Source organism: Pygoscelis adeliae, unplaced genomic scaffold, assembly GCF_000699105.1.
Source record: "Pygoscelis adeliae isolate BGI_AS28 unplaced genomic scaffold, ASM69910v1 Scaffold208, whole genome shotgun sequence".
Taxonomy (NCBI): domain Eukaryota; kingdom Metazoa; phylum Chordata; class Aves; order Sphenisciformes; family Spheniscidae; genus Pygoscelis; species Pygoscelis adeliae.
The window spans coordinates 502695-526308 of NW_008825290.1; the positions used below are offsets into that span (position 1 = coordinate 502695).

The following is a 23614-nucleotide window of genomic DNA, read 5'->3' on the forward strand; positions in this document are numbered from 1 at the left end:
GGCTGCTTTACCTCTTTCTTGAACCTAAAAATTTAACCAGCAGCCAAGAGGGAGAGAAGAACTGTGTGGGGTTTAGAGTCTTCAGCGCAATCTATTTGAAAAATATCCATTACTAAAAGGTATAAAGCCTTTAGCAGTCAAGAGTAGAATGACTTTGTGTAAATAACAAATTATACCAGTCCATATTGATTTTTCTTCTCTGAGCAATTCCCAGATCAAATGTGCTCTTTCTACAAGTCAAAAGGTGATATTTCTAATGGCAGTCACTCCAAACTCTGAAGAGCTAAAACCCAAGTGTTTCTTTCTCTGCTCCATCATTGTTGTAAATAAATTACACTGAAGACACACCTTACCGTTTTGTTGCTGATCCATAAAGCTTACTTTTTAAATGAGGAAAAAGCTTCCCAGGTCCATAAACCAGGCATGGCTATGAAAAGCAATTGCACATTAAAGACATAGTTGTGTGCAGCGTTTATCCTCCCAGGCATCCCAAGTGCTCTGATGTATCGTGCCCCCTGCTCCCACTCTCTGACCTACAGACTCAATTTCCAGGGGACAGGAGTGCATGAAGTCTGTACTCTTCTCACCAAGTTCGCTCTGCTTGAATCAGACAGTAGCAGACTTGTGCATACAACATTGACAAGAAATGCAGAGCACAGTGGAGCAAGAGATGAAAACACCCAAGCCCTTGGGATCAGATGAGCCCCTGTCACATTGGTACCTCCCTTCTTTATGCACTGTTGGGCAGTTAGATTTACTTTCCCCTCCTCCTCCTTGAGGCCCGCCGAGGAGATCCTGCTTCTGCCAAGTGATCAGTGATGTTGCTTGTCTGAGATTCGTTGGCAAAGCTGACAGCAGTGATGCCTTCCGCTCTGCGCAGAGGTGCAGGTTGAGAGGAGACCTGGAGTGGGCCCCACAACAAACTTGCAGTAGTGTTGTCTCAAGTAACATTGCACAGCCAAGATGACAGATTTTAGGAAATGAATGAATTTAACATTTATTCATGAGTGCACTCTGGGAGGATTCTTAACATCTTTTTCACTAACAACAACAACAAAATTGGCATTTCAAAATACAGAAAAGATATCAAATACCAAAGGGACATCCTATTAAGGGAGAGGAAATCGAGTTGATTTGACTCCAGAAATCAAAATTGAATACTTTGAATATTTCTCCCTGTACAACTGATACAATCTTTTTTTATTTTTCCAGACAAAAACTACACTTCAATTTTCTTTTTCTTTTTCTTTTTCTTTTTCTTTTTCTTTTTCTTTTTCTTTTTCTTTTTCTTTTTCTTTTTCTTTTTCTTTTTTCTTTTTCTTTTTCTTTTTCTTTTTCTTTTTCTTTTTCTTTTTCTTTTTCTTTTTCTTTTCTTATAATAATCCAATATCTTGCTCATGAAGGTGAAGTGAATGGTGCTGACTTTTCTTCTTGGACTTTCCTGAGGAAACAAACTTATCAACAGAGGTGATGGTGACCAGACCTGGACTAACAAAGCTCTAATAAGGTACAACATGTTGCCTTATGCTACGTCAGAGCCCAGCCCACTTTTTAAATCTGACCTTAACCTCAAGTCCCTGTACAGAAGCAGTGGCACAGAGCACTATGATTCCCAGGCTGCCATCAACAGCAGGATTATTGATCAGCCTCAAATGTCCAGCCCCCAGAACAGAAACCCTTCAATGGGGAGGAAACTCATTTTGAGCAATTCCTCTCTAAGAAGTACAGCTTAAAAGCACTGTGTGCTTCTCTTGTGTGTGGCACAAGCCTTTCTGTGCCCCAGGGTTCCTTCCAGTCTTCTCCCGTTCCAGATCTCCCAGCCTTTCTGCACCTGCATCTCTCCTTTGAGCTCCTTCCTTCCCAGCAGGAACTGGGAGGCTTGCATCCATTTTTTCCTGATTCTTGTCAGTATGAGAGATGTCCTAGTTACCAGGTTTTATCTGAATACCAGACATCCTACATCTGCAGGAAAAAGAGCACTGGGTAGTTATTTCCCCTGTCTCCGTTAAGTGCATTGTGCCCTTCGTATTCAAACAGAGCACTTGATCTTTCTTAGACAATTTATCTCTCTCATTCTTTTCTCTTATATTCTCCCACAGCAAGATCCCAAAAGTTATCTAATAAACATGGATGTTATGACATCCTCCCACAATAACTATAAATATCACTCAGGAAACATCACCTAATAAACGATATAATTACTGCAAAGATGAAAACCAGCACTCCTGAAAACACACAGTGAGTTGCTCTTTATCTTGTCATACAAATTATTTCCATTTTTTTCTTGGGTGCTTTGTTTTGTCTTGCTTTGCTTTTCAAGCTCTTCTTTTGCCTTATCGCTTGTGATCATGTGCAAGAAATGTATATCTCCAGGCACAGAAATATAAAGCGCAGTCATTCTGAGCTGCCACGGGAATGCAGGTCCACCCAGTTAATTTTTTCCCATTGTACTGGGTGGAGTGGCTCTGCAGACACACTCGTATACACGCCCTTTCTTTTTTTGGTACTGTTAATTATTTTAAGCTACTCTTCAGGTTGGTAGCATAGCTTATTACTGTGGAAAATTGGCAGTTTCTCTCCTTCTGTGGTGACTAGTAAGTCATGAAAAGCTTTCTAGCTTGATTTATTCTGACTTCTGCCATGTCTTGCTGATTTATCTATTATGCTCTAAAATAAGGCCAATTAAACCCAGCAGTTAAACCAGACAGACAGAAGGGCATGCATTTCCCTACCCAAAAGGTATTTTTGAAACAAAAAGACACGCTTTAAGCCAGTAAACGGTATCTTTTGCTTTGAACTAAGGACAGGACCATACAATTATCGTTGACTCTGTTGTCACAGGCACATCGCGTTACCACTCCACTTTGCTTTGTTATTACATTCAGTCAAAGCAGTGAAATACAAAGGAGAATGCTGCTCTGTCAAGTGCTCCAAGGATGGGATTGCTGAACGCTGTATTTTAATAATCTGCCTTGTTCACATGAGTCGAGCCAGCCGCAGCCAAAGCAGAGAGCAGTTGTTGGCCAACCAAAACACAGCTGTTGTAGCTCATTTTGAAGTCTACCAGCCTTTCTGCTGTCCCTTTTCAGAGATTAAGCTTAATCTTCTGTAGGCGAGGCTCATGTCACCTTACTCAAGAACAGTTTCACTGACAGCCTTGGAGATTTTTCCTCTTTGCCTCATCCTTTGTGGTTTTGGCAGGGAAACAGCTTTAACAGAAACGTACCCAGGCAAAAAGCAAAACTGTGTAAAACCTGTGTGGTTCTGCCACACAACCAGCAGCCAGGCCACAGCTGTGCAAGCGGCCAGGGAATTCGCAAGCTTTTGGAGAAAAATGTAAGCTGCACGGCATGCTATCAAAACCAAGTAAACCCGACCATTTTGTGTGACTTGAGCCAATGGGCACATGCGCAAAACAGAAGCTGTGTTTAATCTGAGTTTTATTTCCATTTTTTTAGCTTTCTCTGAAACCCAAGTGAAATTAAAGTGTGGGAGAGGAGGCAGTTGTCTAATCCGTACGGATCAAAATTTCATAAAATACTGAGTTGCGGCAAAACGAAGCAGCTGAGTTTCACCAGCCTGCCTGCCTGCCTCTTTCCATGGCCTCATCTGCGTTGTGCAAAAGCCAAATCAGAGTTATAAGTAACTCCACTCCACTGCCAAGAAACTCATCGCATTGGTTTATCCAGAAGGGCTTCTGTACCAAAGATAGCCTCTGGCGTGTGGGTTACGTTTCAGGTCTGCTTTTAGAAGAGAGCTGTTCCAAGAGAAGCTGAATATCTGTCTTCAGGTCTGTGATTATTGTAAAAGCCTGGATTTGAGCTTTTTTTTACTGCCTGCGTGTCACAGAACTTTTCTAATGACCACTTGTTGCTGCCTCAGTTGAATAAGTTTCCCAGATTAACCAGGAAAAAGAGAAAACCTCCACCCTTGGTTCTTTTTCATTTTATAATTATCTGCTGTTTCTCTAGAGCTGCTCTTTTATCCTTATGTTTTGCTCTTGCCTGGATGTGCCCAGTGCCTTGCAATTAAACCGAAGCGGCTCTATATAGTTCACAATCTAAGATCACATGCTGCAAACCCTTGCTCATTAGAGCAATCCCACCAGAGCAAATAAGGCTGTTTCATATCAGGTCTGCTTTCCTGGTGAAGTTTAGTAGGTTCTGACCTTAAGTTACATGTTTTAAAACATCAGCAAAATGTTCTCTGACTCACTGTTAATAGTATAATTGCTAATGGGATGAATCTCTAAAAAATAGATCCAAATATGTTTATATAACAATCAGAAAACTTTCATTTCCAAAGGGAAGGAACAGTTGTACTTTCAACATCACTTGTGTTTTGGCCTGGAGGTGTCCTACATGCTGTGCCAAAAAGTAATAATTAAAGGGACATGGTCGACATAAAACTAAATTTATTGAAATTCCTTACCTGTGCTACTTGGCAATGCACTAGGGTGTTCAGAGTGAAGAGTTTTTTAAAATAAGTTTGTTTTGCACCACTTAGGCTCTTTGTTCTTTCTGCAGTGCTCAGTTTTAAGTATAAAATCCATTTTTTCTGGTTTCACTTCTAGTTTGTGTTCGATCACTCAGTGTTTCTGTGCTGTATGTGTTCTGAATTTAAAAGACATCTGCTTCACTTCAGCTGTATCCCCCATTGTCAGTCTTTGCTTCCTCCTGTTATATGCATGCTAAAATATTGCTGGCATGAATATGCAAGGAAAGTAAATGCAAAGCTAGCACCACAGATAATTGCTGATCCTTTTAAAGTGTCCAAACCTCTCATGAGGTCTTTGATGCAGAGGCTGTTAAGCAAGGCAGACTAAGATTTGACTGCTCTCTTTGCGAGCGACAAGAGCAAGCATCTGCAATTACTTTATGAAAACAAGCACTGGTGAGAATTACAAATCAATACATGCAATGTGCCTGGTATATTTTATTTTAATGAAACCCTGCTTCACACAGCATTTGGAGTTTCTCAGCTGCCTTGTTAGATCCCTGGCATCAAGGCACGGTGACAAAGGAGTGAGCCACCTCCTCCGCAGCTGGGATCACGTGGCAGATGCTGCAAGCAACCCTGCAAATTTTGCCGATTTATTTTTTGGTGTCTCCCCTGAATGGATGGTGTTGCAAGTCATTCACTGGACATCACAACTCACTTGGTAGCCAAGTGTTTGCGAGTAAAATTGCAAGAGATCTGCATTTAAATTAAAAGAAAAAAAAGTATAAAAATGCATAATGCTGAGTCCACAGGCAGGTGTGACCCTTTTGCCAGTGTCAGATCGGGCCAGACAGGGGCCGAGCTGCGTTAGCATGCAGGTTGGGCTGAGCAGACATGCCCTGTCCAGATGTTGGCACCCTTCCACGCCTAGAGAGCCTCGGATGGAGAGGAGGGAGTCGACTCCCACCCCTGTGTTTGTGTGCGGAGGGCTCCAACCCTCAGTGCCGGGCTCAGCGCCATGCTCACGCAGCCCAACGGCTTCTGGCCTGGAGCCGGCTTGCATCTGGCCAGCTAAAAACTCAGCCGGAGGAATTTATATCCATCTGCACCCATGGCCTGTTACTGGTCAGGGTGCAGTTTGAGGTTAAAGCTAAAACAATCCTTTTTCTAGGAACAATGCCCTGGGCAAGGACTGTCTGATCCAGAAGATTTGATGTTCTCAAGAAAAAAAAACACAAAACCTTCTTTACTTCAAAGCCATGCCTTTCCCCCACTTATAGAAGTTATAACAAAAAGGTCTTGTGATCTTACATGGTCAATCACAGCCCAGAGGCTGTGCAATAGCCTGCTCTGTCAGTGAACTCCTTGTAACAAGTCCAGAGAGGGGGGAAAACAGCCAAAAAGCAAAATGCCAGCAGAAAGTGTAAGGTCAGCTTGAGTCACGGATATACTTGAGAAAACCACGGCCTGCTCGTAAGGATTGCTCAAGCTGAAATGGAGGATCTGCGCACCCAGCTGGTCTCTGCCAGGGAGCCATCCCTTTCTCTGCAACAGCAGCAGGGAGGAGATGACCAAAACAAGGACAGCGCACGCTTCCTAAGATTCAGAAGAGCATTGTGAAATAAATGCTAGAAACATTTAGGTTGTGTAAATGTTCAGTTGGGTCAAAAGCCAACGGAAAGCACTCTGCAAGAGCCAGGCCAGTCTGCCTGACGTGGCTGGCAGTCAGCAGGCTTTGTAATCAGCAGATTAATGACCTCCAGAGAAACGTCCCCCTGCTGAGAATTTACTTCTGTCTGATTTCAGCCATACATTTTCTGATGCAGTTCCTCTCAGCTTGGTGTGATCGACCGGCTGGCATGCGTTATACAGGACGTTTAGGGGAACTCGTTATAGCCACGGCGCTGAAGAGCGGGCGGCTGGGAGAGGCTCCCGGCAGAGTCGCACTGCTGGGGGGATAAATGCTCCTTCTCCCAAGGCCTGAGTGCTTTGCCATAGCTGTTTTATGCCTCTTTGGATGTGTTCGGTTCTTTGTTTTTGTTTTTTTTTTTTACATCTCTTTCAGCCTTGGTTTGTAATTCTTCAGGGTAACAAGTTTGCTGTTTTTTTCTTCCAGGACTCAGTAATTGCTTGGCTTCTTTCCAGTTGATGCTCCCCATGCACAAAGAGGGAAGTGTGCTCTTCTGTATTAGGGCTTTTAAATTCCTTCCCTCAAGTTAAATGAAGAGGGGGTTTGTCTGCACTGTGTTTTGGAAGGGTGGCGGGGGGGAGCCTACAATGCCCATGAGGTTCAAGGGTGAATTTAGACGAAATTACAGGCACACGCAGGGGATGTTTTTGGGAGTGTGTGGCGCCTTTGTGGATCTGAGCAGACTTGGCAGCTTAGTGTGGCATCGGTACAGCTGCCGGGGGCTCGGTCCCTCCAGATGCACACAGGCACTCGGCGGGAGAGGCTCCCGCTGTTAGTGGGCAGCTGGGGGGATCGGAGAGCACACTCTGCTCTTGGCTGCTCTTTAAAGAGCAGCACAACCTCTCCACAGATAGAGGTTGTCTTTGTACTAGAAATGGCATTATTCCCTATGTCAGTCAGCAACGTCCTGAGCAGGTTTGGACATGCATACCCTGATATAATAGCCTGAGCTTGACCTGCACTGGACCTGGTCTCCTGCTGCAGTGGGCATCCTTGGGAAAGTGCAGTTTTTGGGGTTAGAGCATTCCCGGCATGGGGAGAAAGCTCGGTGCGTCTCTGCAAAATGCTTCTGCTCTCATGGTGAAGGTGTGCTCCCCAGGAAGAATGCCTGATTTTCCTGAAATTCAGCCAGTTTCTCTGCAACATTTCATTTCTAATGACCAAATGCATATCCAAGCAGGCTGGCCTGTGTGCTACAATAGAGAACAAAACCACTGTGAGAGCTTGTTTGGATTGAATTGTCCATGCACACAAGGAAGAACCTGCTAAAATGATAAAAACCCAGGCTATGTACCCATGCTCATGTTTTGCTGCACTGATAACATAATATTTCCTGGGGCAAGTTGAAGCGAAGTGACAGGTTTACCCTTTACTCTGGAAGTGAACTTGAAGTGAACTTAAAGTGAACTTACACTCTGAGATGTGTAAGTAAAAGAACTTGAATGGAACAAAAGAAATTGGATTAGTAAAGGTATCTAGCCAGAGATAAGTTGGCAGGAGTCTAGCTGATTTAACATTAACACCCAGAAAGCATAAAAGGCTGTAAGTTAACCATGAGAGATCATTAACTTTCATCTCTTTTCACCTATGGAAAATTATTTTCCTCCCATTCTTCTGCTTTCTGGCCCCTTTGAATGTAATCAAATGTAACTCAGCTTTTCAATTCAGTGAAACCTTTTATTCCTGCCTGTGTATGAAATACTTCATACCATAGTGTGGCACTTCATAGTAAATTAAATTAACTCTTCTGTATACTCCTGAACTGTGAGGGACCCTCAATAAATAAAATAAATCTGCAAATAAAGAGAATTTAGTAGAAGGCTGAATGTTTTCCATTCACCTCAGAGACATGGAGATCAGTGTTACCCTCACATGCCTGTGTAGGTATCTGTGTAGGTTCAGCCAGATGCCTGACTTCTCTGCAACTCTCTTTCTCTCCTTTTCTTTCAGAGCAAAACCTGCTGTCTTCTGAAAACATCCTGGAGACAGCGACTGCAGCTTGCCTGGCTGCTCCAGGCCAGTCCCGCATCCCTTCCCATCCACGCACTGTGCTGCAGGACTCCTCCTCAGCCTTTTCAGGCAATTTTGCAGGTCAGTAAAACAGCCAGAAAACCCCTCCAGGTCCATGATACTCACATGGGATGGGTGTTCAGCACAAGCCAAGAGCAGGCTGCTTTTGATGGCAGCATGCAAGCTTGCTGCATGGGGGTTTCCCAGTGGGTTTCGTTTTAGAGGGATCCTCTGTCACAACATGGGGTGCTTTTTGGAGTGTGTGTTTGAAACCGTTTGTCTTCCTGCAAGATGCGACTGCTGCTGCCCTAACAGGGTGCAGGACAGGCAGGGATCACCTGCCAACACCAACACCCTCAAAAAAGTGATATCTGCTCATCCTTAGAGACTGACCTTCAGCACTGAGCACATGGCTCTGCTGCACCACTGGCCTTCCAGGGAGGTGGGAGAGGGAGACTGGTTTGATAATAAACCTGGATGTCCCACAGAGAAAGTTCTCTAGATGGGGATTAGGAGGGAGCACAGATGATTAACTTTTTGGAGTAAACTGCTAGGAATCAAGTTACCTCGATCCTCTGTTTTGCTCTGCTACTGACTCATTTTTCCATCACAGGCAAGTCACTTCACCTTGATGCAAGAATTAGTGAGAACGTGCCTCCAGGAGCAAAGTCTGTCTCGTGCCCTTCTAGTAAGGGCTCTCTTTACTTTCTACTTTGTCCATGTTCTGTTGTTGTGGACTTACGGCTTTCATGCTTGGAAGAGGATAGTGTGGATTATAAATCCATGTTACAAGAGTCAAATGTGCAACAGAGGGTTTAAAATGGTAGTGAATGTGTAATTGGTTAAAGAGTGAGTTAAATGGAAAGGAACCCGTGGCTACTGGTAGGGCACAGAGCTCCATGTTCTCACCTCATCAGCACACAGGAGTGTTTATGGGGCTCCTACAAAGCTTTCAAGACTCATTGTCTGCTTGGCTGTGTACTTTTTGCCATAAAGAGCCGTAAATGCGTCATGTTCCCTATGGCATTAACTTGCCTGGCAACATGGCCTCTTCTGAATCAAGTATTTTTATAGTGGCATCACTAAAACCCTTTTGGAGCTTGCCATGAAGCATTGAGTACCCCCTTTCCAAAGCAGAAGTGTGGGGGGAAACTGCTGACACCCCTGGGCCAGTGGGCTTTCCTCCTGCCTGTGCTGGCTTTGGGAAGTTCTGCTGAATGTGTGAGCAGAGCTCTGCATTCACAGCTGCTTCCCTTTTGGTTTTACACAGGACTTGCACAATATGGTAAACTGGGAACAGAGCTTGCCAGTGAGTGTGGCTTCGGGGGACTGCTGTTACTTTGACGAGCTGCTTGGGGGGACTCTCTTTTGCACATCTTTTTGATGTGCTTGAATACAAGTCTGATCCCAAAGGGATGCAAAGATCCATCCCAGTGAGTCTTTAGGGTTCTTCATGTTTGAAGTTACTTGGACAATTTACCTGTCTTGCTTAGGTAATAGCTATAATATTTCCCTAGAATCTGGTTGAAGAATTTAAATTCAGAACCCAGGATGCTGTCATTATACTAATCTCTTTTTACGCAACTGTCAGTCCAACTTATAGGCTGGTGCACCCACTGTGTGCTCCTTCTGCACACCACTGCTTTCCATCATCTCCTTCTCTAACCTCAGTCCCCTATGCAGCTCTGCCTACATCTTTATACAAACTATACCCACACTTTCATCCTCAAGTTTCTAATGCAGAAAAGCCACAGCACCTGTCTACTGACCCAGCGGTGTCCCTGATGTTTCTACTCCTGGCCTCTGTGTTGGAATGGGTAATAAAAATGCTGCTCATTTCATCTTTATTAGGCTTTTCAAAAAGGCTTGGAAAATGAGATGCTGTCTGTCTGAGGTGGTCTCAAAATTCATACACTCAGTTAACTGCATGGATTAGAAACCACCTGGAGGGCTTTTTTTTGATCTGTGAAAATTTAAATTCAGCAACCAGTGTTTCCTCTGCAAGAGTGGGTGAAATTACCACCTCTCGACTCCAAGGAAAAAGCTGCTTTCCCTGACTTCCTTATAATGCTTTAGGTGTTAGCGATTAACAGTATCAGCCTTCATTTCTGTCTTTGTCATCGCAATATTAGATTTTGTGCATATGGTAAGTGATGCAGGTACACCACCTATTGTTAAAATAGACTAGCACTTCCAGCAACAATAATTCATTTCAACTGCTTAAAGTTTTGCCAAATTGCAACTATTTGGGTTGAATCTTCCCAACCAGAGAGTGTCTGCTTCATGCTGATTAATTTGCTTTAAATTTCAGCAAAAATTGTTCTACAACCAATATTAAGGAGATGTATTATTGAATGTGGTTCTTACTACTTACTGGGTTATGGTAGAAGTTTTTCTCCTTTTTGTAAAAGAGACTCTACCACCCACACGTGTTGGACTTGAAACTTGTCATGTCTTGGATGTGCTTTCTGGTGTCAGGCAGGGCTGTCCTGAGAGCCAGTATGAAACAAATGTTAAAATCACAGCCCATTTCGTTGCCTCCTGTTACAGTTTGTTTCCTGGATAACTTGCTTTCCCTGCTCCTCTCCTCTCTTCCACCATGCAAGCCGAGTAGCTCGCTGCTGTCCCCTCTCTCCCTCTCTTCACCAAATCCACGTGGGGTCTCATTTCCCCTTCCTCTCTGTGTGGCAGGGCTGAATTCTTGCAAGTCTGTCCTTGGCTCCTGAACTGGGGGATAGTGGTAGGAGAGCATCTCATGTGGTCAGATGTACCTTTTTGCCCTCCCTGAAGTTGGCAAATGGGCTGATTTTAGTTAATTGTAGGAGTCTGGATAATCACATTTTGAACATTCCCCAGTTGTTACAACCCCTCTGGAGTTAGCCACCAAAACTGGGAGATGACATTGCCTTTCCCTCTTTCTCAATATCTTCCCTGGCTGCCAGGTTCATTCTTGTCTCAGAGTACCGTTCTGGCACCTGCCTCTACCCAGCTGTGCGTAGGGGTCCTGGGAACCGGGGTAATTCAGGTGCAGGTACCAACTCCTGTACTGTCAGAAATGGCACCTTCTGCATCTGGAGAGGGTTTGGACACTGATCTCCAGGGAAATGCTAAGTGGGTTCCTTCAGTTTTCTTCAGATTGGTGATTGATTTTGCAGCCAAAATTCTTGAGGGCAGGCAGGTGGAAGGGCTTTTTGGACAAGGAGAAAAACAGATCTCTGAAGCTAGGTAAGGAAAGATTTCCCCCCCTATTTTGCACTTAATATGATTTAAAGTTGGCAAGAAAGACTTGATACAGGAGAACAGAGGTATTCACATCTGTCACTGCAACTGAAGGGGGCTTTCTCTGAGTGCAGCCCAGAAAGTCAGGTGCATTTGCTTTCACTGCCGTTGGTTCTTTCACAAAGTACTGTTTTTAAAGCATTTGGTTCCCCAGCAGGATTTCCCGTTCTGGTTTCCATGAGATTAATTGTTTCAAAAGCTGGAGTGGATGGAAAGATTTGTTGGCTATGTCCATACAGAAATACCACCACTTCTCTGTGCAGGAAAAGCTGATACTTTTAGCACTGCCATGTGTTCCTGTACAGTCTAATATTTCACTCAGCTGTTACATATTCTTACTTTATTCAGCCATTATTTAACACATTAAGGAAGCACATGAAGTGGTTTCATGTTGCTATTGATTGATATCTTTTCCTTGATAGTCTTCTCACAGTAATTTTTTAAGTTTCACTGTCACATTCACAAATGTCAACATGCAGTGGCAGATCAGACTTCTTTGAACTCAGGACAGGTGTTTGAGACACTGCGTTCAAAACGAGGAGATTTTGCTTTGTGTCATTCATTGCCATTCTTAGCCTTGGTCACAAAGGTCGGGATTTAGGATTAGGTTTCTCTCTACCATGCACTTGTCCTGCCTGATTGCAGAATACATTTTAGATCCTTCAGCTGAGAATGGTTTTCTTTTCTTGGCTTCTGCACAGTCCAATTAAGATTTCATTGGAAAAGGTTAACTAGTAAAATATATCCCTTCTTCAGCTAAAGCTGTAGCGACCACATAGCTATAAATTCCTGTGTAGTCAAACAGTGGCTCACGAGATCCATGGAGTCATGCCCACTTTGTCAAGCTTTGGAAATCTTGAGAGGAGGTCCTGGAAAGCCAACATTAACCTTGACTGCATGCTTGGCTGGTTTAGCACCATGAATCTCTGTTGGGCTCTGCAGGAATAGTTTGCCTGGCTACAAACCAACTACCAGAGGGAATATAGCTAAGAGAGCAGAATAGGAGAGGACAGTAAAGCCATATATACTGCACTGCAGTGTGGATGAGAATTAACTGTCAGAATAACACAGCTTTATTACATTTTTTCCCCAATTCCTAATCTTTTCCTTGCATGGAGCCAGAGTTTATATTCTGGGCCAGCCCTATTTCTAGATAATGGATAATCATGGTTCCCTCTCATTGATTATCTTACTGCTCAGTTACAGCTGCTTTGCTGAGCAGCACGAAGCTTTTCCACATGGTCTGTGGGCATCATTAAAAAGTGACATGGGTTTGGTGCTTTCAGCCCAGAGGGATTTTATCCCCCTTAGGCACAAGGCTGATGCACAGCAGCAGCCACTGGATCTCACCAGCTTTGTGGTGCAAAGGAGAGCTCTGAACGGGGGGCCTCAGCCTCCACACACCATGCAAGCTTGGATGATGGCCATGTTGCAGTATTGTACTGATTTATATTTAATTCAGAGCATGTCCTTCTCTGCCATCCCTGCAATTTGAGCAGCACTTTTTTATTTCCTCATTAGTTATTAGGTATTCCTAGTCTTGCTTCGATAAAACCAGGAGGCTGGGGGTGGCTTTACTCCCCCATCTCATGTTTGGGCGAACCCTCTGAAGGACTGGAGGACTGCAGTACTGAATTGTTGGGCAGGGGCATTTCAGGGCATAAGCCACAGAGAGGCTGACTGAAGCACTTTGTTCAAGCTCCTCCACTCTGTTAGCTCCAGGATGCCAAATGGAAGTAAACCAGAGCAAGCTTCAGTGCAGTTCTCATAGCTTCAGGTTTTAAACATTGCAACAGATGACTGAGCTATCCTGTACTGTGTCCGGCTGGTGTTTTCTGAACATGCCCCCATTGAAAGAGATAATCATGTTTTGTTTAAATTCATTTCTGAAGTTTGAAAACCAATTTCTTTTTAAGACTGCCCAGTTCACTGAATTGAACCTCTGCATAGTAGCATATTCAGTTTCTGCTGTAACCTGCTACTGTAGCTGTAGCTTTAACCGCAGGAATAACAGCCAAAAAAAAACCCTTCTATTTGCTTCATTTTTTTCTAATTTTTTTTTCAATGACACTGGCTGCACTGTTGGAAAGAAGGTTTGGGGAAGGCATATGACTGTGCTTTCTTCCTCAGCTGAGAAAGGCATTTGAATTCTCTCTGGCTTTGCTGAAATCACAGTATTGCTGAGAACATCTGTAGAAAAGAATTAGCTTTTTCTCTCCCTGCCTCACTGAAAGCAAACTTCAGAGAAGGTCAGGCTCGTGGGTCTTTCTGTGGATTATTTTAGCAACACTGAAAAGGGTAGAGCCCGTCTCATTGCAACCAGCTGGAAATACAGCAACTGCTTAAGAAGTACAGGAGCTAGCTGCCATCGATATATAGATTTGGTAGCAGTCAGACTGTTCTTTAACATTTTCAGCAGTGCTAACATTAAAAGCCAAGAGCTCTGAGAGAAGTCTGGCCATGCCCTGAGCAGTGCAGAGCATCAGTAACTCAGCCAGCCAGACTATCTGCGCTTAAACGGGAGGTCACCTTGCAGGTCATACTGGTACCTTCTCCAGGGTCACCTGTGGTAGGGTGGAGAGGCATATTCTCACTGGGCTGCAAGTGACTTGATGATCTTAAAGGTCTCTTCCAACCTAAATGATTCTATGATTCTAAAAGCATTTGAAAACTAAGGCTGGGACTCACAGGCTTATGCTTCTGGGAGTACGTGATGCAGAAACTCATGAATCATCACTCCATGGTTAATATCTGCAAGAAGAGGCTAAGGCATTACCTGCAAACCTTTGATCTAAGTTGTTTGGGCTGCATTCTGCAGGGCTACTTGGGCTGTTTCTCATGAATTAATGGTGGTAATAATAAGAGCTCCAGCTGCAAATCCAATGCCCTGTCCCCTTCTGTCTACAATGGACTGTGCAAACACTGGACCAAAGTCCTTGTTTGAAAGATTTCTTTATAAAACAGAGGAGCCAGCTGGCTGGGCTTTCTCTGCGGTGGCTCAGAGACTTGGAATGTGCTTTCTCCACTCCATACTAAGCTGATTTGGTAACTTTCCAGGACTAAACTTCTTGCAAAAGACACCTCTGGATAGAGTTTCTGGAGGAGGCAGACACCATGCCTCCTAGATATGCCTCCTAGATGTCCTGGGTAGGTGGCTGTCTGATTTTAGCAGTGCTGGGGTTTATTAATGCAGACATAATTCAATTAGGGCACCCAGAGGATTGGAGAAAAGCCTTTATTATTTTTAGTCTAAATAAAAATAGTATCTCAGGCTTCCTAGAATAGTGAAAACACAGAGAGTCATGGACAATTGCTGGACAAAGAATATTTATATGCTTTTTCAGCCAGGGTTTCCATGACATAGAAGCTGTTCAGATTGGATTTAACCATCCCTGTCATGTCTGGGCATATGCAGTTAATTCTGTATGTTTAAAATTGCAGTAACAAACCTGGGTTTGACTTTGTGGCAGTACATGCAGGGTACAGCCTCACAAATGGTATTTAGATGATGATGATTATTTTAAGCGTACCCCTTCAGTAAACAAGAAACTCTGTTTTAGTCATGAGGGAATGTTTCAGCAGTACTAAAGGGATTTAGGAACCAAAAGACTCATCTAAATGTGGTCAGTGAAGGCAGTACCTAAGTCACACCGGTTTCTTTCAAAACACTGCTCCATTCATTATCTTCTTTAATTCTCCTCTTCCTCCAGGGCCAGGCTGCTTCATTGTAGGGAGTCTCAACAATGTCAGTATTTCTGGATGGTCTGGTTATGCTGTCAGGATATGGGGTGCTGAAGGGAGAAGGGACAGACCTGCCCAAGCTTCCCTGATGCAAGAGGGACAAGAACATATGGGACCTCTGTCCCTGCCTACAACAAGGTTTTAAGGAGAAAGGGAACTTTCTCAGCATGCTCATTCTGTGGTTGAGGAGACTTTTACAGCACTGCTCTGACCACTGATGGCAATTTATGTTGTTATTTACAGGCTGGGGTTTTTTTTCCTTCCCTTTGTATTTGGAGCCACTTCAGATGGATGTGTGCGTAATAGCAGCAAAGTGAACGCTGCAGGGAAGAGAGCACTCTCCAGCATGCAATGCCCTGCCAGGCTGAGGAGCTGCTTCGTTCGGCCATGGGCACTTCTCACCATGGTACACCCCCTCACTCCACTCTCAGGGACAAATTTGCCTTTGATGAGACCTAGGGAGTTGGAGAATGAAACACTCCAGATGACAATCTTGTGCTTGTTGCTGCTATGCTAAGAAAGGGGACTTTCCAGACGAGATACTTAAACTAGGGTCTCTCTCTAGTGCTATACCTTGGCTGTGGGCTGATGGGATATAGAAGATCACAAGACCAGATCATTTGGTCCTGGGGTTCTGGTCATGAACAAGCCAATGTAAATAGGTTGAAGTCCAGGAAACAGGACTTTTCACAGAAATTTCTGAGCAGTCTTTGCTACCTGCTCTGCTCCTAAGATACCGGACTCGTCTGTGCTATTGAGTCACATGCTTCCAAGCAAATAAAGCCCAGCCTAGAATAATCTGTTTTATACCTTTTGTGAAGGTATGAAAGCATGCTGTTAACAAATTTCTTTCCATCAAATGTATGTATAGACTTCCTGGACATGGTCCCTCAGCTGGGATAAAAATGAATACAGTCTCTGAGCAAATGCTTACAGCAGCCAAAGATCTGGCTTTTTCATTACAGGCTTCAAACTAACAATTCTGGGCTTGCAAATGCATCAGCAAAGGCGCTGTGCCTGTGTGGGCAAACACTCCCTCCCTCCCTCCCTCTTAGTTATCACCAGTTTCAGCCAAATGGTTTAAAGAGTACAGTGCTCAAACTGGCCTGAAATATGGAGACATCTCCTGATGGCACCTCCAAGCCCCTGTTTCCCTGTTTTCGGAATCTTTTGAATGCAAACTGTGCCCAGGCTCCAAGGAGAGAATTTCTTGTTCTGACATGCTGGAACCATGGTAGCAAGGTCAGCACGCGGTGCAGGTCTTGTGCCCACCTCACCTGCCACTGCTGGGGAGGTCCAATAGGACCTGAATGCAGACAGAGGCTTAACAGATCAAGGACTGCAAGCACTGGCCTCCCAAATACCCTAGCAAGGTCACGACAAATTACTGTGAGGTTTGGTGTTACGCGGTAACGCAGACTCCCCACTGTGTTCCCCCCAGTTGTAGATGGTAGGAAACCAAGACGCAGGCTAGTTTCTCCTGTTCTAGAAGAGCTTCAGGGGAGCAGGTAATAAAACTCAACTCACTGGGTCTTGATGCTTTGCAAAGTATTTGAGAGTTAGCCACTATGCCAAATAAACTTCTTCCCTTCCTTAGCCTTTGCCTGCCTCACCCAAGGGATTTCTGAATGGTAAAAGGCTTTCCTGGGGACCAAGGCAGGAACCCCCCACAGGAGAGGAGGGCTGTCACAAGCCTCTCCCATCCTCCACTCCAAATGCAAACTGTGCTCCTGATAGCATGCCTGCAAAATAGGTGTCTCTGTGTCCATGTGCATGAAAACAGCTCTTCCCACCACCCCACAGAGTAAAGAGTGTGTACAGTGAGTGTATATTTCATGAAGGGGTTTCGAAACAAACTTTGGACAGATGTCAGCCACTTCTCCTGATGCATAGCTGGGAGGCATCGCGATGTTACACTGATGAGTGCAGTGAAAGGGAGCTTGGTGGTGTGCTCATGTGGCTTTTACTGGTTTTAGACGTTCATCGGTGTAACAAAAGCTGGCAGTCCCTCCACTGCCTGTTACTTGGCTTCAGTACCGTGGGTATCTTGTTTGCGATGCTACAATACTCGAAACAGAGAGATCTGTGTGCATGCTCTGCTTTCCTAGAAGCTAACAGCAGCTCCCAGAGGCAGGCTGCCTGGCTATTGTTTACATGGATGCTCTCCAGCACTAGTGCCACCAGACTACCCAGTCAAAACACGCTAGCATGCATGTGGCATTTCTGTTCACCAGTCTGAGCCCAGCCATTTCCACCAGGGGAAGCACCACATCCCCAGAGAGGATGTCCCGGTCCTGGTGTGGATCTGGCCATCATGACAAGGGCTTGCTCTCTTTGGGGCTGGCCATGACCTGTTTTTAATCCCAAACTCAGGCAGTAGGGCAGTGCTCGTAATCCCCCAGGGACTTAAATATTGCTGTGCCGCACTGTGAGGTGATGCAGCAAGGCACAGGCTGCAGTCAGGCTTTTCTGTCTGTTCAAAAAATTACAGGCTTGGGCCCTTGAGAGCCCATCCTGCCCTGAGAGATTTGGGTATATAACTATAGGAATATTTGTATTTCTTTTTCCCCACAACAGCATTTGGTGTTATTTGTGATTTGCATCACAAGATAAGAATGAGACAGAGCAAATTTTTACTAGTGAATATTCAGTGGCCACTAATCCTAAGAAACCTGCAAGAGAAGGTAATTCGGGTCCTATGAGAAGTCTGGCAATGTACCTGCTCTGAGTTAGGTATTTGTGAGCCAGGTAAAACCCTGTGGGCCCTGCCTCAGTAGTTTTTACCCTTCCCTTCAGAGCCCTCATGATGCTGCAGATACAGTTCTTCCTTGGAGGAGGCAACGTTAAGGAATGGGAGGGAGAAATTCCCACCTCCAGAGCGAAACTTGAAACACATGGTTTTCTTGCAAGACCTATTTGTCCTTGAAATGCTCAGACTCCTCTTTCCCAGCCACCATAACCAGACTGTAAAAAAGAGCACTGAGTATACGAGGCCCTGTTCTGTGCAAAGCCTTGCTTGCAGGAGATCTCTGTGGCACAACAGAAAAACTACTTCTCTCCATCTCCTCCCTCTGAATTGTGTTTCCTTGCAATGCAGGAGAAGCGATGTATTGAGTCGTCCACTGTGCACTGACATATGATGGGCAGGACCGTAGCGGTAGCTTGCTCCGGGGCTTTACAGGGTTCCTTTGAGCAGAAAGGTCATTAGCTGGCTCCCGCCTCAGCTGTGCAGCAACACTACAGCATGCCCTTCTCTTTGTATAACCCTGCATGTAGCTGTTACAGGGACGGCAGATAGAGCTGACCAGTTGCGGCCAGTGCTTTGGGCAGCAGGGAGAGAGGCTGCGGCTTTCTGCTGTGAATGTGCAAGAAACAGCAGAGCACGAAGCAAACACCAACCGCAGGAGTCTCGCGCTCCTAGTGGGAAGCTTGACAGGTTTGCTGCTCTTGCTGGCGGAAGTAACTGGCGTTCCCAATGCTGCACTAAGATCCAGGGCAACTGGCTTTCCAGTGTGTGTCTGTAAATCACATCCCTTCCTCACGCACGCCTCTAAATCAGACATCGGCAGAGAACAAGCTCCCAGCTGGTAACAGTATATAAACTAATGAAGTATAAATGCCTGGTACAAAAGGCAAACACGGTCCCTAGTTGCCACCACTGAATAAAATGGTTGATGGAAGTTTCCATCATACCAACAGCATTTCCAGTAGATGCAAGCGTTGCAGGCAGGGAGTAGTCCTCAGAGGCTGTAATTTGGTTTGCTCCCATCACCACTGGTGCTTTTAATAGAAAACAGCTGCTGCTTTTTTTTTCCTTTTTTTTCTTTTTTTTTTCCTTTTTCTTTTTTAATTGTAGCAGCAAGAAAGTTAAATGAATGATTTCTTGAAATCTATTTTGACAGAGGCTAGCATTTCATGATGAGAAGCGAGAGCCCGGTTTTTAGTTTCTTGGTCTCTAGGGAGATTTCGCAGGAGATAATTGCAAAAGGATCTGTGGGAAGTGATTAGCATTTTGTTTGGGAACAGAAAGGTCAGCAAGCTATGGAATTTGCCAGGTTACAATATTAACTACTCAGGACCAGATGCTCTTTGCACTGTCCTAACCCTTAGTACTTTTTTTCTGACAAGGCGTATAAACCTGCTTAATTTTAGGCAACGTATGCTGTCATACCCACCAAATCAGTGGGATTCCCCAGGGTGTGGAGTGTCTTTGGGATTGGCTGCTTACTCCCTGCCCTGTCCCCCTGAGACCGAGGAGATTTCTCAAGGCATCAGTGCTACTTTGTATGAACAAGTGGCAAAATCTGGCCATAGATTTAAAAGATGCACCAAGCGTCTTGTTTTATTAGATATACTTTTAATTCTCCAGTTACTTCTCCAGAGGTATTTAATGTAAATTCGACCTTTTATCCAACCTGTTTCTCTTATATACTGAGCCTGCAAACATTTGCTCCAGCACTTAATGGTAAAAAGTTCACCCCAGCGTGATTCTCCGCTGCTTTGAACTACAGCTGTCGTAAATCTGTGCGAAGTGGGCATAAACACTAGTGTTTTGATTAAATAATACTTGCAAATCCACATTCTGCAGGTGAAAAGGACTACAGGAGATGGTGGAAAATCCATACACTGCTTGAGAAAACAAGTATTCCAGCTTGGTGATATTAGCAGAATTGACCTTCCCTGGTTAATACAAAAATGTGGCAGAACCAGGTGCCCTGCTTGTCTTTCAGGACAAAATGTATTGAGTCCCAGTTATGACAAGGATGGTTCAGATAAGGTGGTAGGAAAACCTTTCGAGGGTTTGTAGAGCTGGAAGGGATTGCTTGGCAAAATCACGGGGTGTCCATCTCTGGGAAACTTTCAGAACAAACTGCACCTACATCTGCTCAAGAAGGGGATGAGCTGTGGCTTTGCAGGGTCCCTCTCAGCTGACACATTACAGTGATGCCATAAAATTTGAAACAAAGCATTGAGTATCAGGACACATTGGGGCTCGTAGGCATCCTGGAGGCAGGGTGATGTCTAATGCAGTGCTTAGAAAACAGAGAGGAGAATACCCACAGTCATTTCTGTGAGTAGCTCCCCAGATGTTGGTTTCTGAAGAAAGCCTGTACTGCATCAGTGTAATTCCCTACATATCTGCCCAAGCCTTTGCTAGCTTGGTGAAATCTGGGGACTCTGGCAGCAAACACAGCATGCACTGGTGCCTGGCCACCAGCAGATGGAGGTCTCACCAGCATGAAGCCAGGGTAAACTCTTCCCGTGGTATTCAGGCTCCAGAATTAAATAACTGGGTGCAAAAGCAAAAGATCCCCTAGAAAGGCTCCTTTTCACAGTAGCTGGAAAACCAGGACTTGGGGAGGAGTTCAACAGATTCCTCAGCTTCCATCTGAAACTAGCTGATGTTTAATTTCTATTCAACATGGTCATCAGACCAAAGCTTGGGCTTAATCTCACTCAGTGGCACCAAGGTCCTGGGAAACAGCAAGGCATTTGTGAGAAACCTGCTGAGAAGACAGTAACGAGCACTGCTAATGAGCAGGGAGGGAATCAAGCATGCACTGCACCAGAGGCACAGCATCTTCCTGCAGGCAAAAAGCACTCCCTCTTCACCTACAAGTCAGATGCAGTTCCAGGCCTCGGCAATAACAAATAATTTTCCCCCACGCCGTGTCCTTAGTACCTTTTGACCATTATTCTCAGTGATCAATATTGCCTTTATAGTCATAAATAGCTCCAGCCATGGTCTGAACCCCACGGTGGGAGGCACCGTGCAGGCAGGAAGCAGGGTGGCCCTTCCACGGGGAGTACGCAGCCTGGCAGGGAAGGAGCCATTGCCAGTCTCTAGCAAATACTCATTTCTCAAGTCTTCAGATTAACCTGGCAAAGCGGCAGATTAAGAAAGCCAGGCTCAGTGCTCACCCACAGAAAACTGCCACGCTCATTTCACATGTGCTGCTAAGTAGTTGTATTTTCACGTGCACTTCATGCCTCAGTTATTCTCCAGTCACCAGTGGGGCTTTAGGAGGGAGAGAGAGGGCTTCTCCCATGTAGACTGAATCTGATGATTCCCTTAGAAGTAGGCTTGGGATAATAATTTGGGAGTCTGAGAGCTTGCGCTTAATCCTCTGCCCTTCTACGCTTCTGTGGTGACCTCTCTCCTCAGGTAAGCACCAGCCACCGTTGTCTGCCTTAGGGGCTGGGGTTGCTCTTTCTTTTCTGTATGGTGGGGCTGCAGGGGAAGGGGGACGGTACGAGTCATCAGCATGTGGGACCGGGGAGGTTTCTCAGACACACAGAAATAGGCAACAGCAAAGCCCTGACCTCTCAGCAGCTAGTGTCATTGCCACCCAACAGCTCTTGCCATAATGTACCTCTTCCCCCTTGAAAATGTGTTTGTTCTTCTAAAAAGGGTGTTTTAGCATTGGAGCTGATCATATTTGCAGCTGAGTCCAAGTAGGATTCCTATAAAATCTTCATGGCGTGCTTCCCCTTACCTCATCTAGCCCTGCAGATCTGAACAACACGTTCACCTCAGACTGTTGGAAGACCAGCCTTGCATATCTGATGTGATCACAGATGGCCCCAGCCCTGCCCTCTGGGTATGAAATACAGACAGCAATCAGCAGGACTTAACAGGTCAGTGTCTGAGTTTCAACTGGGATGTTTTATTGTATTTTCTTTTAAAGGAATACCCAACTATGGGTGAAGTTTGGCCACTTGGCACTGTTTTTATTTCTTCTTCTGCACCCAGGTAAGTTAACTGAACCCAGGGAAGTTGGGTTAAAGGGATTATTATTTTCCTTAGCTCCTCTGAGAGCCTTGGTCCAGATTTTCTGGTGTTTCAGTACTGGGAGATGCAAATAGTGAAAAACTCACCTACTGTCTGAGTGCACCCTCCAGCTCCTGAAAAGCTACTGGAGGGGGGCTCCCACTGCACAGGCTGGATATGCCTTCAGTCTCTGAACCTCACTCTGTTCCCTTGAGAGGTTGAAGGACAGCAGTGCCAGACGTCCCTTTTGCTGTAGTGGACACCCAGAGAACTGCTCTGGTCTCCTCTAATGCTGACAAAACCCCCATGTCTTTATTCCCCTCGGAGGTTGTTGGAAGCCTCTTCAGAAACAAAAATAAAGGGAGGTCTCACTTTGTAGCGCATCCCCATTACAAGGGTAGTGCCTGTAAGCAGGTATCAAAATGTATTCACACACACCAGTCCCTCCTCCCCACCTGGACTCAGCCAGTCCCTTTGTCCCCGGAGTCTCTCAGCCCATCTTTGCATGTAAGGCAGATCCCAGCTCTTTGCACGCTCGCCAAGGGGGGCAAAATTCCTGCACCACTTGCAACGAAGCACAACCTGCCTCCGCAGAGCCATTCCCAGCCAGCAGCCATCAACTCTCCCCTAGCACTGTCTGTCTCACGCCCTGGCGGCAGGGGTTACAGTCCCTCCCTGCACACATCTGACAGGCACAGGGCTCAGGAGCTGAGGTTATCTTTCCAACTGGTTACTGCAGATACTGGTGTGTCCTTGCAAGGAGGTGTAAGTATATTAGGGTCTCAGCTGTGGTCTCATTTCTATTGGCCCTCTCTAGACCATCCAACAGGGACTTTAAAGAGCTGTCTAATTCCATGGTCATAGCTCAGCTTGGCCTGCAAGGCACCGCTCAAGTGCTTATTTCATTCCAGCTTCCTTCACTGCAATGAATTCCTTCTCCTGGTTTACTGTGCCCTAAATGAGGGCACAATGAAGCCCAACGTGCACACACACAGGCTTTCTTTGTCATTCTCAGTGGCTCCTCCTTGAGCTGTCCTCTTTTTCTTAAAGCTAAGTATTTTGGGGATGAAGAGAGAAGCAGTGATTGACTGTTGTCAGTGGGAATCCAGCTCTCAGCCTGACTTTCTAATTTGGCAAGTGGCCTTTGAGTAGATCTTGAGTGTTTTACAGAGGTGGGTCAACAGCATTACTGCAATTGCAAAACTGGGGCAACAGAAGCTCAGAGCTTGTTTTGCCTGCAATTACAGAGCCTGGAGGTTAGAGGACATGGTAAGAGAGCTTTGCGCTCTTGCTTTCCAAAAACATGCAGAGATTAGCAGAAAATTATGTCCTCCTTTTATATAGCTTTATTGCTTGAGTTAAAATTAGTCAGAAGCATTATTGCTTTCAGTTAAAGTCTGCGGGGCCAGCAGGTCAGAAAAAAAAAAAAAAAAAAAAGAGGAGGTGTATTTTAAGGCCACAAAACTTTGTGATGCTTACGAAGTGCTGAACGTGCTGAGGGAAGTCATCAGGAAACTCCCGAGCCCTGCCAGCACACCAGTAACTCTCTCTTCCCCTGCGAGGAGTTTTAAAGCCATCACGGGAGTTCGGTAGGGAAGTGCGCGCTCCCGAGCGCCGGCAGGGAGCGGACACAGCACCGGGCGAGGAAACCCCCTCCGGCCCCGCGGCCCCCCGGCCCCGCC

The 23614-nt window shown here is 45.3% G+C and overlaps 1 protein-coding gene across 2 annotated transcripts in view; it reads left to right on the top strand.

Moving 5' to 3' along the window:
* Positions 1-1381: 1381 nt before the first annotated feature.
* Positions 1382-23614, top strand: part of CHST13 (carbohydrate (chondroitin 4) sulfotransferase 13) — a 55282-nt gene continuing 33049 nt past the window's right edge. The window contains exons 1-4 of one of the 2 annotated variants that reach the window (XM_009329922.1): positions 1482-1507; positions 2100-2238; positions 8081-8221; positions 21667-21799. The gene's annotated coding sequence lies outside the window, so the exon portion shown is untranslated. Of the gene's footprint in view, positions 2239-8080; positions 8222-21666; positions 21800-23614 lie in introns of both variants that reach the window. The other variant, XM_009329921.1, reaches the window with a different exon arrangement.